General features: G+C 52.1%; 1 long non-coding RNA gene across 1 annotated transcript; it reads left to right on the top strand.

Moving 5' to 3' along the window:
• The first annotated feature begins 4,291 nt into the window (after nucleotides 1-4,291).
• Nucleotides 4,292-13,740, top strand: LOC132334927 (uncharacterized). The gene is made up of 3 exons (XR_009488568.1): nucleotides 4,292-4,924; nucleotides 12,960-13,158; nucleotides 13,465-13,740. It is a non-coding gene; the product is annotated as an uncharacterized LOC132334927 (long non-coding RNA).
• Nucleotides 13,741-17,093: the final 3,353 nt, after the last annotated feature.

Raw genomic sequence — 17,093 nt, 5'->3', positions numbered from 1 at the left:
GCTTCCAGGAAGGAAAATCCACTGTGAAGTGGTTCCCGAGAGCTGTCCATGGCTGTGATTCCTGTTTGACATTCCAGGGCATTAGTGAAGGGTTTTGCACATTTCTTTCCCCAGGGACAATGCAGATCCATCCAAGATGTCTTGTGGCCCAGCTGGGAAAACATTTCAGGCCACTGCCTTGACTATTTGCTCTGGAACTTGCCCAAGGAGGCACCATGCCCACTGGGGAAGATTTTCCTTGGGGGTTTTGTTGCTTTGTGCCCTTGGAGGAGAGACCAGATTGTCCCCATGGGGATTTTTGACCAGGTGTACGAGTGCTGTGACATCATTGGTGTGCTGAGGTCACCTTGGAGAGGTATTGAGGAAGTGTCTGCAGGGTCCAAATTGGGGAACTTTGACCAAGGAGAGCTCCAGGCTGCCTTAAGAGATCAGTGCCAGCCAGGGGGATGGCATTGGACAGCCACTGACCATGTGCCAACAGCCCAGGTAGAATAAGCTGGACACACATGGGGTCTCCCAGTGCAGTTGGATTGGCCCCCAATTTTGGGGTCCCAATGGAATGTCCCTGCTTCCTCTGGGGCTGTGTCTGAACTGTGCAGAAACTGTCCCTACAGGTGCTCCAGCAGGTCAGGAAGGATGAGCTTTCCCTCTCCTCTCAACCACTGTCTCAGCAGGGAAGAGCCACAATTTTCCTGCTCCAGGGAAAGGCACTGGTGGTACAGCCCACGTGTCACCCCCTGGTTCTGTCTGCAGCACTGGGGCTTGGACATGAGGAATAGAGAATTTCCCTTGGGTGGGGAAGGTCTGCTACAGGACCTGGAAGGAAACCAAAGGTCCCCAAGCATTTCTGCAAGAGAACTCCTGCTCCAGTGTCTGTGGGGCAGAGCAGAAGTGTTGCCGTGTGTCAAAGTGCAGGCTGGCTTCTACTGTGTGAATTAACCAGCCCCCAGGCTGACTGACCTTGCCCAATTGACTGGGCCTCGCCAATCACATCTCTACTGGGCTGCAGCCATTTCACTGCCCAGAACCTGAAGAGGTGTAGAGATGAGACCAATAAAAGTATCCAGACCTGGTTTTTCAAATGCCCTTTATAAGGCAGGGCTTGAGAATAAATGCTCTCTGTTTGCCCCATGAACATCGGGGTGAGTGGTCTCTTTGTCCCCAACCCACTGCCCCCCATGAGTCAACATTACAGAAAGCAGTCCTACTCCAACAAGACAAAAATACAATTAGGAAGCGGAGCTCCCCACAGCAACACTCGTGGGCAGCTCTCTTTCTCTGCACCTCCAGGCGGAGCCTTGCTGGGCATCCCCTTCCCAGGGAGGAAGCTCCACACACTCCAGGCAGGAACAGCTCAGAAGAACTTCCCCTAGGCCAGGGGGCTGCACTTTTACAGCTCAAAGGGACTGACTGGCATGCAGGGGCCTCCAGCTCACTTGAGCAGCTCATCTACCCCATCTGTGACCCCCAGCAGCACCTTCAGTCAGGGCCAGTAGCCACAAGGAGTTTCAGCAGAATCCATCACTAAAACACACAAGCTGGCCCTTGCAAAGCCACCTGGAGACACTGGCAAACTGGACACTGTCCAAGTGCCTGGATCACATTCCAGGGCAGAAAAGCCAGCCCAAAGCATCCTGTTACAACCTCCCAGGGCTTTCCAGACTGCTGAAGCGCAGGCAGGGCAAAGGCACTGCCAGGCCTTCCAGCCTGGTGTCCCACGTGCCCACAGGCTTCTCCAGAGCCCTGAGCTCCCCTGCACTCACAGGCCTGCCAGGGGCACCTCCCACAGCTCTCTGGCCATGAGACAGACACGTGTGCTCACAGGCACTCACAGCCCTTCCCAGCTGACATGCCAGGCCACTGTCAGCTCACAAGGCACTGCTGTGTCACAGCCACTCCCTGCGCTCCCACAGGGAAATCCTGGGCTCTCAGTGCTCTCAAAGAACACTTGGGCCACACACAGCCCCAGCAGCTCAGGGGGGACATGCCAGGAGTCTCCCAGTTGCCAAAGCCCTCGCAGATTCCAGCCTAGAACAGGCTCTCACGGGTGACATCCCATGTGTCCCCAGGCTGCTGAGGAGCCGGCAGCTCACACGCACTCACAGCACCTGCATGGGGACACACCTGCACTCTCCATCCTCTGAAAGACCTGCGGTGTCACACACCGTCACACTGGCTCCCTGGGCACATTCCAGCCATCTCCAGGCTGCCCAAGGCTCAGGAGGTCACGTGCTGTCACAGGAACTATGTGGTGACATGCCTCAGCTCTCCATGTTCCAAAAGAACCCTGAGTTCCCAGGCGGTCCCAGCAGAGCCCAGGTGCACATCTCAGGAGGCTGCAGGCTGCTGAGAAGCCCTGGTGTCACAGGCAGTGCCAGGGCCTCAGTGTTCACAGTCCAGGGCTCTCCACGCTGCCAAAGACCTGGCATGGCACAGGCACTTGGACATCACTGCAAGGATGATGGCAAAGCTGTGGGCAGAGAAAAATTTCATAGCAAAGCCACAACAGAACAAGGTGCATTGCCAAGCTTCACTCTACTGCTTACACCATGCTTAAGGCACAGCCAGGAAAGGCAACAATCAAAAATCCAGAGTCAGTCAATGCAAAATGGCACTAAATCAACACAATCTGTGTCTGTGTGTGTTTGTGTATCTTTGTGAAGATGATAGCAAGAGTAAGGATCAAAAGAACCTGATGTTGGGAAGGATGAAAGTTTGACAAGAAAGTCTCACAGATACGTATGTATGGCAGAAAGATTTTTAAATGTGGAGTCTGATGAAGGAATAGAGTTAGAAGCAAGTTTTGATATAGAAGAAAAGAATTTCTGAACCAGTCTTACTGGATAACCAAAAAGGCAAAGGGTATGTTAGTTAGAAGGGTTTTTCATGACTTAGAGCAAAGGATAAACCACCTCAAACAAGAAGATGTTTTTACCAAGCTGGAAGATAGCACAGGCAAACAAGCCTGCCGATGTGGCAAGTAGAAAAAAGGTCTCAGAATTTTCCACTGCAAGAAAACTGAAAAACAACTTCTAGCTTAAACTGTAATGTACTAACTTTTAGTGATTGGAGAATAGTAACATGAATATAGTAATTATAGGATTTATGATAGGCTATAGATAATAGTTAAGGGATAGATTGGTTCTACTGTATTAAGATGCTAAGCAAAGAAAAGTATATAATGCACTGTAACCAAAGCCAAAGGGTCTCCAGGCCTGCCTGCAGCTGGAGCTGACAGCTGTAGGCACAGGCTCTGTTGCCCATGACCCTGGACTGCTGCTGTGGCAGTGCCTCTCTGAGTGTGTGCACGGAGTCACCCCGGCTTGCTCCGGCACAGCGAGCAGCGGGGGACACTTTCCCTTCCTCGGGAGGTCGGGAGAGCGGCTGAGGCTTTCACCTTTCTGACAAGACACCAGCACAACATTGGTAGAAGAGAGTGGACTCCAGTTGGGTGCAAAGTCAAGGTTTATTCGGAGCTCTAACGAGATTCCTAACCCAGGGAAAGCAGCCAGCTGGAGACAGCAAGAATGGGGTGTGCAGGGTGTTATAAAGGGGTGGGGAGATTGACATTAAAAGGATGGGAAGAGGCAGCAGGGGCAGAACCATTCTAACAGGGGGGAACTGGGATAAACCAAAGTACAACCTAATGCAACTAAAACATATAATAACACAATACAACATGCTGTAACGTCTTGGATTGAATAAATTGCATTTTGAAGAGCCACCTGGAGTCCCACATCTCTCATTTAGGCTCTTACAGTAGCGCCCACGCTTTAGTTGGCGAACTTGAACTTATTGGCAGTAAGAGACCTCCCGGTGAACTCAGTAGGAGGCGGCCGCGAGGATCAGGCACCTGGAAGGAGGGTGACCAAGGCCCAGACAGGAGTTGCTGCTGGACAGTACCTGGATCAGAGCCTCTATGTACAGCACCTACTGCATAGCTGGACAGCAGGTGAGCACCAGGAATAATGGGGCAGAATAAGTCTGTTCTGCAGAGAGATGTGTATCAGCATTTAAAATCTTTATGTGCATCAAGACCAAAAAACCTTGCAAATCAAAAGCTCAAATAGCTTTGAAAAGGGACTATAACTCATATTCCAAATGCTGACTCTGAAGCTTTCTATACCAGAGAGGTTTGGGACTCTGTGGGGGTTAAATTGTATAATGCTATCTCTCGGCGTGACAAAACAACAGCAGAACTTCTCCCTGCTTGCCGAGTCCTAGTGGAAATCTGCCATGAATGCCCCGCCGCCACGCCCCTCTGCGCCCCCACTGCACCTGAACTCTCGCAGCCACAGCCTCAGCCAGCTTCTCCAGCTGTGAGAGTGGGGGGAAGAAGAAAGGGGGGAAGGGAACAGAAACTGCTGCTGCTCCGGCCCAGAGAAGGATCCCGAATCCTGGATCCCATTGCCCTTCTGCCTGTGCTGGGGAAAGGCGCCGCCGTCCCAGCCTGCCCCGTTCCCGGCCCGCTCGCACCGCCGGCTCCCGCAGCCCCGCGCTCGGCCCTGGCTCCGGCCCCGCGGGGCTCCGACCTGCACGGCGGGGCCGGCCTGGGCTCCATGGCCAAGGTGCACGGAAGTTGGAAGTTAACTTCGCTGGGACCTGCATCTCATCGCTGGGCAGGTCGCCACCGGCAACAAGAACCACTGAAAGAGACAAAAATCATCCCCCAGATCTCCTACTCCTACAGCTTTGGAGAAAATTACCAATGCTCTGCAAAACAGACAAGCACATTGTTAGGTTCCAGATAAACCTTTTTTCCTTGCAGTTCTAGGAGAAACACTGAGACTGTATGGCTTCATCTTCCATTGGGACTCTTCTCAAAATAATCCTTTGTTAATAATTGAATGGCTTTTTCTTTCTTACAGGTCACCAAAGACAATCACTTTTAGAGATGATTTCTCAAACTGTCATTAAGGGCAAGGTAAGGCTTCCTGACATAGCAGATTGTGAATTTAAAATCATCTCTTTACCTGTGATTAAATCCTATTTTGATTGGGCCATGCAAAAGTCAGAAGATTTACTGTATGTCTTGTTAGATTTTCCAGGTGTTTGCTCCATTCATTAACCAGCACACAAACTGATCAAAGCTAAATTATGCTACAAAGAGAAACCCCTTATCAGTGAAGAGCCTTTAGATGCAGTACTCTCTTCACTGATGGGTCAGGACAAACACACAAGGCAGTGGTTACCTGGCAAAATAAAAACACTGAATCCTGAGAACAAGACATTCAAAAGGTCAAAAGTTCTCCTCTGATTGTTGAATTGGCTGCAGCTGTAAGAGCATTTCAGCTCTTCCCAGAACCTTTTAACTTAGTCACTGATTCTGCATATTGTTTAGAGAATTGAGGGGTCTGTTTTAAAAGATGTTAGCAGGGACAAATTGTGTCTTTGGCTTACCTGTCTGTATCAAATTTTGTTACACAGAACTAATCCTTACTTTGTTGCTCACATTAGAGCTCACTCCAGGCTCCCAGGATTTATGGCAGAAGGGAATGCACGAGCTGATGCATTGCCACAGCAGCGTGTGATGAGGGAGCTGCAGGAGACAGTAAAGATTGCACCTCTGTGCTTCCTGCAGCTACCTTGCCTAACATTGTTGAACAAACTAAATTGAGTCATGCCTTTTTTCAGCAAAATGCACAGGCCCTCAGATGAGATTTTCACATCTCCCTAAAGCAAGCACAAGCCCATGTAGGGGCTTGCCCTGACTGCCAGCTAGTTCAAACTATCCCTTCTACAGGAGCCACCAACCCAAGGGGGTTGGAAGGTTTGCAGAAGTGGCAAACAGATGTCACAAAGTACCCTTCTATTGGGAAATTTAAAAATATCCATGTCTCTATTGATACATTTTGAAAAGCAGTTTTTGCATCTGTACATACAGGAGAAACAGCTAAGCATGTTTGCCAGCATTTTTCACAAGCATTTTCCTCACTGGGTGTCCCTCAAGAAATTAAAACTGATAATGGTCCTTCATAAGCCACACAAGAATGGGCCACATTTTTAAATGACTGGGGTGTTCACCATACATTTGGTATTCCCTACTCTCCCACAGGTCAGGGAAGCTGCAAGATGGGTTTCTCAGTGTCACCGACATGTTTTAGGAAAAATCCTTTCCTTAGGATTTTTCCCTCCTGAGAAGCTGAGAGGCCTCAGGAACAAGCTGTAAACAATTCTTATCTGCTGCTGTGGAATGCAACAGGGGGAATCTGTGATTGGTCTCATCTGGTTGTTTGGAATTAACGGCCAACCACAGTTCACCTGTCCAGACTGTCTCGGTGAGAGACAAGCCTTTGTTATTCCTTCCTTTCCTATTCTTAGCTTAGCCTTCTGATGAAATCTTTTCTCTCTGTTCTTTTAGTATAGTTTTAATATATTTTCTATCATAAAATAATAAACCTAGCTTGCTGATACATGGAGTCAACTTTCTCATCTCTTCCTTCATCCTGGGACCCTTGTGGACAATACTACAAATGGTGACCCCGAGTGAAAAAAGGAGCACCACCACAGAAGGTGAACACCGAGGACAGAACTGACAGATGGTGCCTCGAGTGAAATCACCACAATTGGACGCTGAGTGAGGAAGATTTCTTCATTTGGCTGGCCGCAGAGAGAACCTTTTGAAAAGTCTCCGAGACAAGATGTCCAGAAGTCTTTGCAGCACAGAGCAGTCTGCCGAAGCCCAGAGGACACTGTCACAAGGTACTGTTTACACTTCCCTTCCTGAAAATGCTTCCCTTCTTACAAGGCAGATTCAGATGTGGACAAGGGTGCCTACGGAGGCGGAGGTTCCATTCTCTCCCTCAGAGGAGAAACTTACTGGCCTCTGGCAAAAATGGGGTCATGAGGACAGAATTCCTATGCTGAAGATACATTTCTATGAGTTTTTCAGGTGGGCAAAGCACCATGGCTTTTTCACTGATGTGCTGTATGCCCTTGATTCATACATATGGGAATGCATGGAATTCATTATCCGAGACCTTCTTTACCGGGGACTTGGATTTCCTCGGGTTTATCCGTCATTCAGAACTCTCTTCCCAGTTTTGAAACGGAAAGCGTCTGCATATCAGTGGATTTCGGATTGCCGAGGTATGTCTCCCTTCTCGCTGGCGCTGGCAAGAGGGGAACCAGTGCAAATCCACAGCCTGCAGGTTCCCAGCCCCCCCGAATCGCGGCGGGGGGGCGAAGTTTTGCCCGCGACAGAAGAAAAGTTTTTTTCTGCGCCTTTGGAGCATGCTCCGACGGAACCGCCTCCCCCGCCTCGCTGCTCTCAGGGGGGAGGTGAGTTGGCTCCACCGCCCGAGCCGGAGCCGCGGGCCCCACCCCAACCCGCCCCGCAGGAGGTGCCAGTCCCCGCGGCCCCTCCCGCGGCACCGCCTCAGCCCGGACCGGACCCGTCGCCTCCAGCGGAGTTTGTCGGCGTTCCCGTGGCAGAAGCACCGCCTCCCGGGGCTTCGCCCGAGTTGCTAGGCGACGCACTCGACAGCAATCGCCAAGAGCTCGCGACTGCGCTGCCGCTCCCGAAGCAAAGTGAGGCAACAGTGCAGGCGGCACCGGTGGGCGCGGGCCCCGCGCCCCTGCCGCCCCCCGCGGCTGTCCCGCCGCCTCCCGTGTCGGCTCCGCCGGCTTTGCTGTCTGCGCCCGCGATGCAGCTTCCGGTACCCGGAGAAGACGCGGCTGCTGTCCCCAGCCCGGCGGGGGTCGATGCCGCGCCGCCCGCGCCGGTCGAATCCGCGTTCGGCCCTCCAGCAGAGCCCGTGAGGGCTCCGACCGCGGCGGCTCCGCCTTTGCCTGCCATGCCAGTGGAGGAGGCTGAGGTTGAGAACCACCAAACAGAACCATCATTGGAGCCGCCCGTGGCCCCGCCGCTCCCCGCGGCGGCCACCGCAGCGCCTGCGATCAGCCTGGATTCCCCCCCGAGCTTTTCGGGCTGTCCCGAGGCTGCCCCTGCAGGGGGAGCTGGGACAGGGGAAGGGGATGCCGGCCTGCCCCTCCGTGGGGGGGTTGTGGCTCGACAGCTGATTGCGGGCTCAGCCCGTCTGCCTGCTTTCAAACTCAGCGTTTTTCGCGGGCCGGTTCGGGTTTGGTTCGGAGGTTCCCGTTGGGGGTTGGAATGCCTGACTCCCCCTGCGCGCCCCAGCACCATGGGGGAGGTGGCTCCTGAGGGTTCTGCCTCTGGTCCCCAGCCTGGTGGGGGTGGTACCGAGGGGCAGAAAGGAGGAACACCTTTTGCATTTGCGTTGCAGAGGCAGGAGAAACAGTGGAAAGTGAGCTTCGCTCAATTGCTCTGGGGACAAAGCACCCCCAGATCTGGGGTGATGATCCCTGGGAAAGCTTCTCTTCCCCAGCTGCTGGTCTGCACCGGTTCAGAGGGGATGAAGCGTTCAGTCACTCGTGCTGCCCAGGCATTGGCAGCAGAGTGCTGGGTTGTGAGACCACGGAGCCCGCTCCGCGGGCCGGGTCTGGGCCGTTTGGCTCGGTTCCCTGGGCCAGGGCCTCCGCCCAGCCAGCAGCTGTTTGGTTCGGGGGCTTTGCTTCCCCCGTCAGGACCTGGGCCACCGTTCTGTAGGCCAGGTCTGGGATCCCTGATCCTTCCACGAGGGCCAGGGCCCCCGCAGGGCCTCAGTGGCTCCTCTCTGCAGCTGCTCTTTCGTCAAAAAAAAAAAAAAAAAAAAAAAAAAAAAAAAAAAAAAAAAAAAAAAAAAGAGTTGAAAGAGCTAGCAGCTCAAAAAGCATTGAAAAGCCAAGCAAGCCTGTTTCAGGACCAAAAGGGACTTTCAGCGATGTCAGAGAGGAACATCTTCAGTTTGGACTTTCCCTGAAACTCAGCTGTTTGGACTTGAAGCAATGAACTTTCTTTTCATTGTTTTATTGTTTTTGCATTTTCTTATATCTTAAGATTGTTTTGGTGTGTGATGTAATTTGATGTTTTGCAGGTGAAGAATTTCCCTGACGGTTCCACATCAGCGGTGATTGATGTTTTGATTGGCAACATTAAGCCTCTCAGGTGCTTGTTCTTTCCTCTGCATGGCCCAGCAGATGAAATTGCAAACACTTTTCCTTTTAATTTATTTAAAATAAAAAGGGTGAGATGTCACCGACATGTTTTAGGAAAAATCCTTTCCTTAGGATTTTTCCCTCCTGAGAAGCTGAGAGGCCTCAGGAACAAACTGTAAACAATTCTTATCTGCTGCTGTGGAATGCAACAGGGGGAATCTGTGATTGGTCTCATCTGGTTGTTTGGAATTAACGGCCAACCACAGTTCACCTGTCCAGACTGTCTCGGTGAGAGACAAGCCTTTGTTATTCCTTCCTTTCCTATTCTTAGCTTAGCCTTCTGATGAAATCTTTTCTCTCTGTTCTTTTAGTATAGTTTTAATATATTTTCTATCATAAAATAATAAACCTAGCTTGCTGATACATGGTGTCAACTTTCTCATCTCTTCCTTCATCCTGGGACCCTTGTGGACAATACTACATCTCAGGGCACGCAAGAAACGGCCTTGTCTCTGGGGCCACAGCTGGCTGTGCTGCTGGGGCTCTGAGGAGCGCTGATTTGAGAGGCTCTCTGTCTGCCAGGGCCATCTGAGCCAGGGAGGATTTTTCTTTTCTTTAAGATTGGTTTTTTTCCTTCTTTTTAGTTTTTCTTTAAGCTATAAATATAGAATGTGTTCTAATACCCAGACTCCCAGGAGCTTTCTTTGGTGCCCAGCGTCTGCAGGGCACAGGGGAAGAGGGGAAAACGGGTCCTTGTGCCAAGCGAGCTGCCCAGGCGTGCAGTGGGGAAGGGGAAATGGCCAGAAGCCCCTTGGCCCTTGGTGGTTCTGCTGAAGCCTTTGTGCTGGCGACAGAGCGGCTGGGCAGGGGCTGGAGCTGTAGGGATCCCTGCCAGACTGGTGCCTGGAGATGGCCACAAGTCCTCCTGCCCAGCCAGGAAGGGCCATCTGTGTCCCCTCGAGGCTGTGCCGTTGCTGGGCAGGCTGGCTGGGCTGGGGGAGACCCTGAGGGGACCCTGAGGGGCGGTGGGAGGCTGTGAAGGGATGAGGTGCTACACAGGCCCTGACAGGACAAGGCATTGGGAAGGCGCAAGGGCCCTGTGGGAGAGAGTGGGGGGCAGGAGGCTCCAAGGGGACAGAAGTGGGTAGGAACACAGGCTGGTGGGAAGCCTTGAGGAATTGGGTGTCAGAGGCCATAAGCAGCCCCCAGGCTGCCGCCTTGTCCCTGACAGCCGGCTGCTCTGGTGCTTCCCCAGAGAGGCTCCCACGCCTAGGGCAGAAGCCCTGGAGGCTAGGCCTCAGCAGGAGGGTGGGGACACCCCCGAGGTGCCCAGGCTGGGCTGGCTGAGGACAAGGAGGGCAAGGGGGCCCTGCCGGGGCACGGTCACTGGGTGCTGCCAGGGCAGGGGGCAGAGCAGGGCTGGCGGCCAGCCCGGGCCCCTGCGGCTGCCCAGGCCACGGTGCTGAGGATGAGGCCCTGCTGACACAGAGCTCTGGGCCCGCAGAGCTTCTGCCTCCATGGCGAGGGCAGCGATGTCTCCTCCAGCAGGGCGTCTGAGTCGCTGCTGCCAAAGCAGCTCTGGACACCACAGAAACAGCACCAGAGCAGCACCGGAACAGCAGCACCCCGAACGCCGGCACCTGCTCAAGGAGGCGTCTGCACCAGCCGCCCTTCAAAAGGGAGCAATACTGTGGGCACTGTTGCATGTGATTTAGCAAAAGGCTTCAGCATACTTGGCCACAATGGCTTTCTCTTGGCTTCCCAGCCTCACAGCAGGACATGGCTGCTTCCAGCATTTGCCTTGGCTGCTCCTTTAGGGGGTTGGCACCATCATCAGAGAAACAGAACAGCTTCTCCTCCCAGAGTTATCCCTATCCTCTGCACTTCCCCAGGTGTCTGCCTTGATGTTCACCAGGGACTTCCCTTTTGTGGCCATCCACTGCCGTGCTCAGCAGGCAGCCAGTCCTATTTGCACATGAGCTGCCATAGGAGGACACACAGTAAGTGGACAGTTGAATAGCAGAGGCTGGGCCAATTTTTTTTCTTTCAGAGAGCAAGAAAGACAGAAAAGCACAAGTGTAGGCGAGACTGGGGGTAGCACGGTCGGGACGGATGGAGATGAGAGATCTCTGAAGCCAGGTCGTGGAACTTGCGGTTTATTGCAAAGGGCGTGGGTGCAGGGCCCTGCTGGGAGCTGCCAGCTGCAGCTTGGAGCAGGCCCGAGAGAAGAGAGGGGATGAGAGGGTAACAACGTAAAACGGCAAGAGCTAAGAGCATAGAAAAGTACGTAAGAGCAAGAGAGCAAGAGTAAGTGTAAGAGCGCAAGAGTAAAAGCAAGAGAACAAGAGAACAAGAGAACAAGGCAGCAAAGTTCCCGTTACAATACAATAAATCATCTTCTGTGTTGAATATTCTGATTCTCACTAACCAATCTAGTAGAACATACAAATCCTATAGCATTTACATACAGCCTATAAGAATCACTACATTACCATATTGTGCTACATTTTAAACCCTAAAAACTACACTTCGGACCCCTTCTGCCAAGCTGGCAGGGTCTGCTCTGACCCTTGGACCTGCCTGCTTGCAGAGGGTATTGTTTCATCAAAAGGGGATTACCTTCAGCCGGCCACACCATTGTTTTCCTGTTGTTCAGTAACTAAGGGATGTCAAAGCTTGCTTTCATTTCAATCTCGCTTATAGTTTCTATATTCTCAAAATCTTTTGCCAGGCAATCATATTTGTAAGGCTTTCCTGTTTCATCTTCCCCAACACACAAGGAAACATGACAGTGTTTTGGTGGAGTCTCTTTGTCCTGTGAAATTCAGTAGCTCTTGGTGTTTCTGTGCTACTGCTAATCCCTTCCGTGAAAAAATCATTCCAGGAAGGAGCAACATCATCTGGCACATACCAAATGTTGCCACCAGGTGCTCCAGGTGCTCCTCCCAAGAGCCCCTGTAGGATGGAGCACAGCCCCCAGTGCAGGTCAGCTTTGGCTGCCCTCTGGCAGAGAAGCCCTCTGGAGGCACAGGTCTCTGGGGCAGGAGATGGGCACCAGTGCTGCGCCAGGGCTCGCGGAGACTCTGCTTGGGCAGGGACTCTGCCACACGGGCTGATGTCAGTGCTCCGTGGGGCCCAGGGCTCAGAGCAGCATTGGTGCCCTGGCCCACACGTTCCTCGTCTGTGTCACAGGGGCACACTTAGCACCAGTGTCAGAGTCCTGCTCAGACTGTGTCTTTGCCTTTCGGAGTCACTTTGCATTGGCATGTGGGGCACTGATATGTAATACTTTGTGTCCATAATTTCTGTGGGACCCCTGTGGAACCAAACCCCCACCCCTCTGTTCAGCTATCAGGGGTGCAGATATGGGTGCTGCCAGGAAAAGTATTGTTTTAAATACACATTTTAATATTGTCTTTTTGCAAATATTTAGATGGGTTCTGTATCTTTATTAGAGTAACTTTGCTATAAAAATATAGGCTTTTTTTTGTTGTTAACTAAGCCTAGACATAGTAGTGAAATAGCTGCTATAGTATGCCTGTGTTAAACTGCCTGCTTGGTTGGGATAACATTCAATGAACATCTGATGGAGCCCCCTGCTGCTGACATGCCAATTATCAGCACCCACTGTCTGTAGAAAACATGGACCAAAGCCCAAACAGGAGGTGATAACAAGGGCGGACTCAAACCACAGCCACGAAAGGCACATGCTCTGAAAAGGTGGACCCGAGGAGCAGCCATGCTAAACAATTCTTGGAACATGTAAACTAGTTTGGGGAAAAGTTTAAATATGCATAATTGTTTATGACTATGCAGTAGGCTGATGCAATAGAAAGGGTATGTAAAGGACATCTCTGAAATAGCAATTTGCTCTTGGCTGAATGCCAAGCACCCACTGCAAAAACTTTGCTTTATTCTCTTTGTCTCTTATTGTTCTTTATTCAACTTTTAAACTTTTACAGGAGAGTGAACCTCGTTTTTCACAATGGGGATAAAATGGGGCATGGGATGCTCAAATGCCTCAAGAAAGAACCAAAACAACCCAAGCACCACATTCCCCTCATGCCTGGGCTGGCAGCCCAGCAGCTCAAGTAGAAGAGTCTTCCAGGAGCTCAGGGGAGCAGCAGCCCTTGTGCTGAGGCACAGCCTGTGGAGAAAGGGGTGAGTGGCCCAAATGTGTGCTTTGGAAAACAGAGCTGCGTTTCTAAATGCTGTCAGAACTCTCTCTAATAGACCTGTGGTGGCTGAGGGATGTACGTGGGAAGGGTTTGCCAGCCTTGAGCTGGACTTGTTGATCATCTGAGCTCTGTTCTGTCTGGGAGCCTGTTCCTTTCCCCTTGCCCAAGGGCAGAGTGTTGGTGAGGGCTGGAGTTGGAGGCTGTGTCTGCCCCGAGAGCCAGAACCGTGGGGCTCCAGGTGTTCCTGCCAGCGTGGGCTTGTCTGAGCCGGGCCTTGTGCCTCTTTCAGGTGTCCCTGCTGCTGTCACAGCTGGCCCAGGACCGACAGGACCACCTGGAGAGCTGTGCAGGGAGCAGGCAGGAGACACGAGGTGCAGAAGGGACCTCCTTGCTTCCTGAACATCTCAGAGAGGAGCCAGGCTGCAGCTGGATGCAGTCCTAGACTAGTCAATAGTTTATGTTTAAAGGATAGTATAGGTGTAACTGAGCCTTTATACAACTGTGTTCCATAGGATGAAAGATATATTTATAGAAAAATAAAGAGTTTATTATGATCACCATGAAACTAATGGATCTATATAAGAGTTATTTACTACCCAGTGCAGAGACCTATAACTTCCAATACAGTGCTTTACATCTGAAGCAACATTGAAGCAATTCTAGTCAAGCCAGCAAAACCAAGTGTTAATTAAAGATTGATACTACTCACCCACACCAATGAACACAGGCAAACGTTTCTCTCAGCCTCAAGGCGTGACCTTGAGGAGCACCCTCACTCTGGGGAGGAATCTGCAGAAGGGAGCCACGTGCCATGAACCACTTTGGTGGGGACAGGAGAAACCTGCCATGTGTGGAGCTTTTTCATTTGTCCTTAGGAAGCTGCCGCCTGTTTTTTCTCAGAGTCACAGAATCTCAGGCTGGGGGAGGCTGGAGGCACCTCTGGAGGTCACCTTGCTCAGCCCCTGCTCCATCAGGGCCACCCAGAGCCAGCTGCCCAGGTGTGTCCAGGTGGCTTTTAAGTCTCTCCAGGGAGGGAAACTCCCTCACCTCCCCGGGCACCTGCACCAGTGCTCAGCCACCCTCCCAGTGCAGAAGTGTCTCCTGAGCCCAGAGGGCCCCTCCTGTGTGTCACTTTGTGCCCGAGGCCTCTTGGACTGTCCCTGGCCCTGTCCCCTCTGCAGCCTCCCCCCAGGTATTTATCCCCATGGATGAGATTCCCTGAGCCTACTCTGCTCCAAGCTGGGCAGTCCCAGCTCTCTCAGCCTCTCCTCATGGCAGAGACGCTCCAGTCCCTCCATCACCTTCATGGCCCTGTGCTGGACTCTGTCCAGTCTGTCCCTGTGTCCTGTACTTGGCAGCCCAGCTCTGGGCCCAGCACTCCAGGGCTGGCCTCTCTGGTGTGGAGCAGAGGGAAAGGATCCCTTCCCTCTGCCAGCTGTGACACAGCTCCCAGTGCAGCCCAGGACGCTGTTCTGCATTGCTGCAGGAGCACATTGGGCATCCTGGTGTCCAGCAGAACCCTGCCAAACTTCACTTTTCTACCTGGGTGGCCCCCAGCAGATACTGGTGCCTGTGGTTGTTCCTTCCCAAGGACAGGACTCAGCTCTTGTCATTGAACTGTCACCCTTGTTGAACTGTCCCTCTGGATGGCAGCACTTCTCTCTGGCAGATCAGCCACTCCTCCTGGTTTGTGGGAGGGCACAGCCTGGCCCCATCACCCAGTTTACTAACAAAGGTGCCAGAAAGGACTGGACTCAGCATTGTCCTCTGGGGTCCACTGTGGGGACCCTGGGGGCATCCCCTAGCTTAGGGAGATACAAGAAGCTTCCCTCAAAAAGCTGTTAGGACCTTTTTGGCTCTTTCCCCTGTTCCTATGTCTATTCCTATGTCCCTGAGCCACTCCCTCCCTATTCCCTGACTGGCCCTCATTTTTGTACTGCCTGGAGACCAGGTTCACCCCCAGCCCCTCGGGACGGACAAACCTCGGGTGCCCCTGAGTGGTCCTGGGGACTGGGAACATCCCACGCACGGCTGAATTAAACATCTCTAAATACCATGCAAAGGCTCTTTTTGCTTCCTTACCCTGGACTTTACTAGCAGCTATTCAGGCTGCAACAGTCCACCGCTAGACTTTGTGCCACTGCTCACCAGGGTTCTAAGAAGGGAGATTCTGTGCAAGGCGTTTTTGCTTGTATGTACTTAGTCAGAAAGAATTGGCAGGATTTACAACAGGGATTTCTGCTCCATATCTTATGTGGGAAAAAATGGAATGATCAATGCTTCCTCTCACTGGTGGTGGGTAAAGTGGTCCTGTTGTTGGTGGCAGTGAATGTCACCTGCACAGGAGCTGTGCCAGACTGGTGTGACATACTGTGGGAAGGAGCACTCTGAGGGAGGTAAAAGCTGGGCTGTAGAGTTCATTCAAAGACTATTCATCAAACCATAGAAGCCCCTGTTTTGTGACGATCAGGAACAATTCCTAGGCAAGGGCTGAAGCTGCATATCTGTGAGTTCCTTTATCTCCTAGGTCAATTTCTCCATTAATGATAGCAGATTGTCCTGGCTTAAAAGACAGATGACTTCCAAGAAGGCTGGGAATCTTCCTGGGATGGAGAAATAGCCCCCTCCCTCCAAATCATTACAACTCAAAATTACAGGGCTTCCAGGCAAAGATATGGGAAAAGAAATATGAGTTATTTTCTAGAATATATGGATATAGGTGAACAAGAGAGAAAAGCCACCAACATTTCCCAAAGCAATGCCAGACCCTTCCCCCCGGCTGAGCAGTTCTGCCTTTGCTGTAGTTATGACCACAACCGGCAGAGGGCGCTGTGAGCTGCCGGCAGGGCAGAGCGGCTGCAGTGACTCTGCCCTGGCTCCGGGGGGCGCTGTTGGCCCAGGGGGCTCCAGGGGCCCCCGGCTGCGAGCCCTGAGCCACCCCAGGGGTAACGGCGACCTCGGGGACAGAGGGAAGCTGGGGCTCTGCTTTCCCCAGGTTCTCACCTGTCTGTGGCAGTATCCTGGCCATGGCAGCTCTGCTGTGGTTCCAGTCAAACAGCACCTGGGGCTCCCTCTCTCCAGAGAGAGAGAGAATAGGTGGGGTGGTCCCGTTTCCCCTCCAGCACCCACGCAGATGGTGAGGATCTTCCTGGCAATGGCAAGTGTGGAAAAGTCCCTGTCAGCCAGCAGCTGCTGCAAGCAATAGGCTCACCTATGGCTGGCAAGGAGAATTCTGAAGCAGGGCCGGGTCGAGCACCAAAAACTGCCCAAACTGCCCTGCTCCTAGCATGGCCAGCTGGTTCTTCCCTCAGCAAGCCAGTGCCCAACCCTGCCCTCCCTCCCTGGAAGCTTCCAGTGGAAGGGGAGAGTCATTGGCCAGTTCTTTTGCATCTCAATTGCCCCACAGGCAATTCATTCCCCACAGGCATCAGCTGCCCTCTCCTCGCCACATCGCCCTATTCAGGTAAGAAATGAGAGAAAATTCACCAAAAAAACAACCCCAAACACACAACATTTCCCACCCTGAATTTTTTCCATACCAACATGTTACATCAAACTTTGACTTTAAAACTGTATGCATACATGTATCCTAATTATATACATTCATACATACCTGCAGATATGGATACAGGCACAGTGTTTTGGGCAATTCACCCCAAAAACAAGGTCCCCTGGAGATATCCATTGTGTTTATCCATCTTTCTGCATCACCCACCAAGTGCAACCTGGTCCCTGAGCAAAGACAACCCCACAGGTGGGTTTGTCTTTGATCAAGGCAGAATTAATCCAAACAGGCTTTCCTAGCACACCTCCCATGTGCACCACCAGAACATTGTCTCCACCTGCTGTGCACAGGGGCTCGGATTGGGCAGAGGCTATTAACTAACCATGTAGCCTTTGCTAAATGCAGCTCCCACT

The sequence above is a fragment of the Haemorhous mexicanus genome, chromosome 16 (assembly GCF_027477595.1).
Source record: "Haemorhous mexicanus isolate bHaeMex1 chromosome 16, bHaeMex1.pri, whole genome shotgun sequence".
Taxonomy (NCBI): Eukaryota; Metazoa; Chordata; class Aves; order Passeriformes; family Fringillidae; genus Haemorhous; species Haemorhous mexicanus.
Note: the sequence above shows the minus strand (reverse complement) of the source record. Positions and strands in the feature narration are given on the sequence as shown.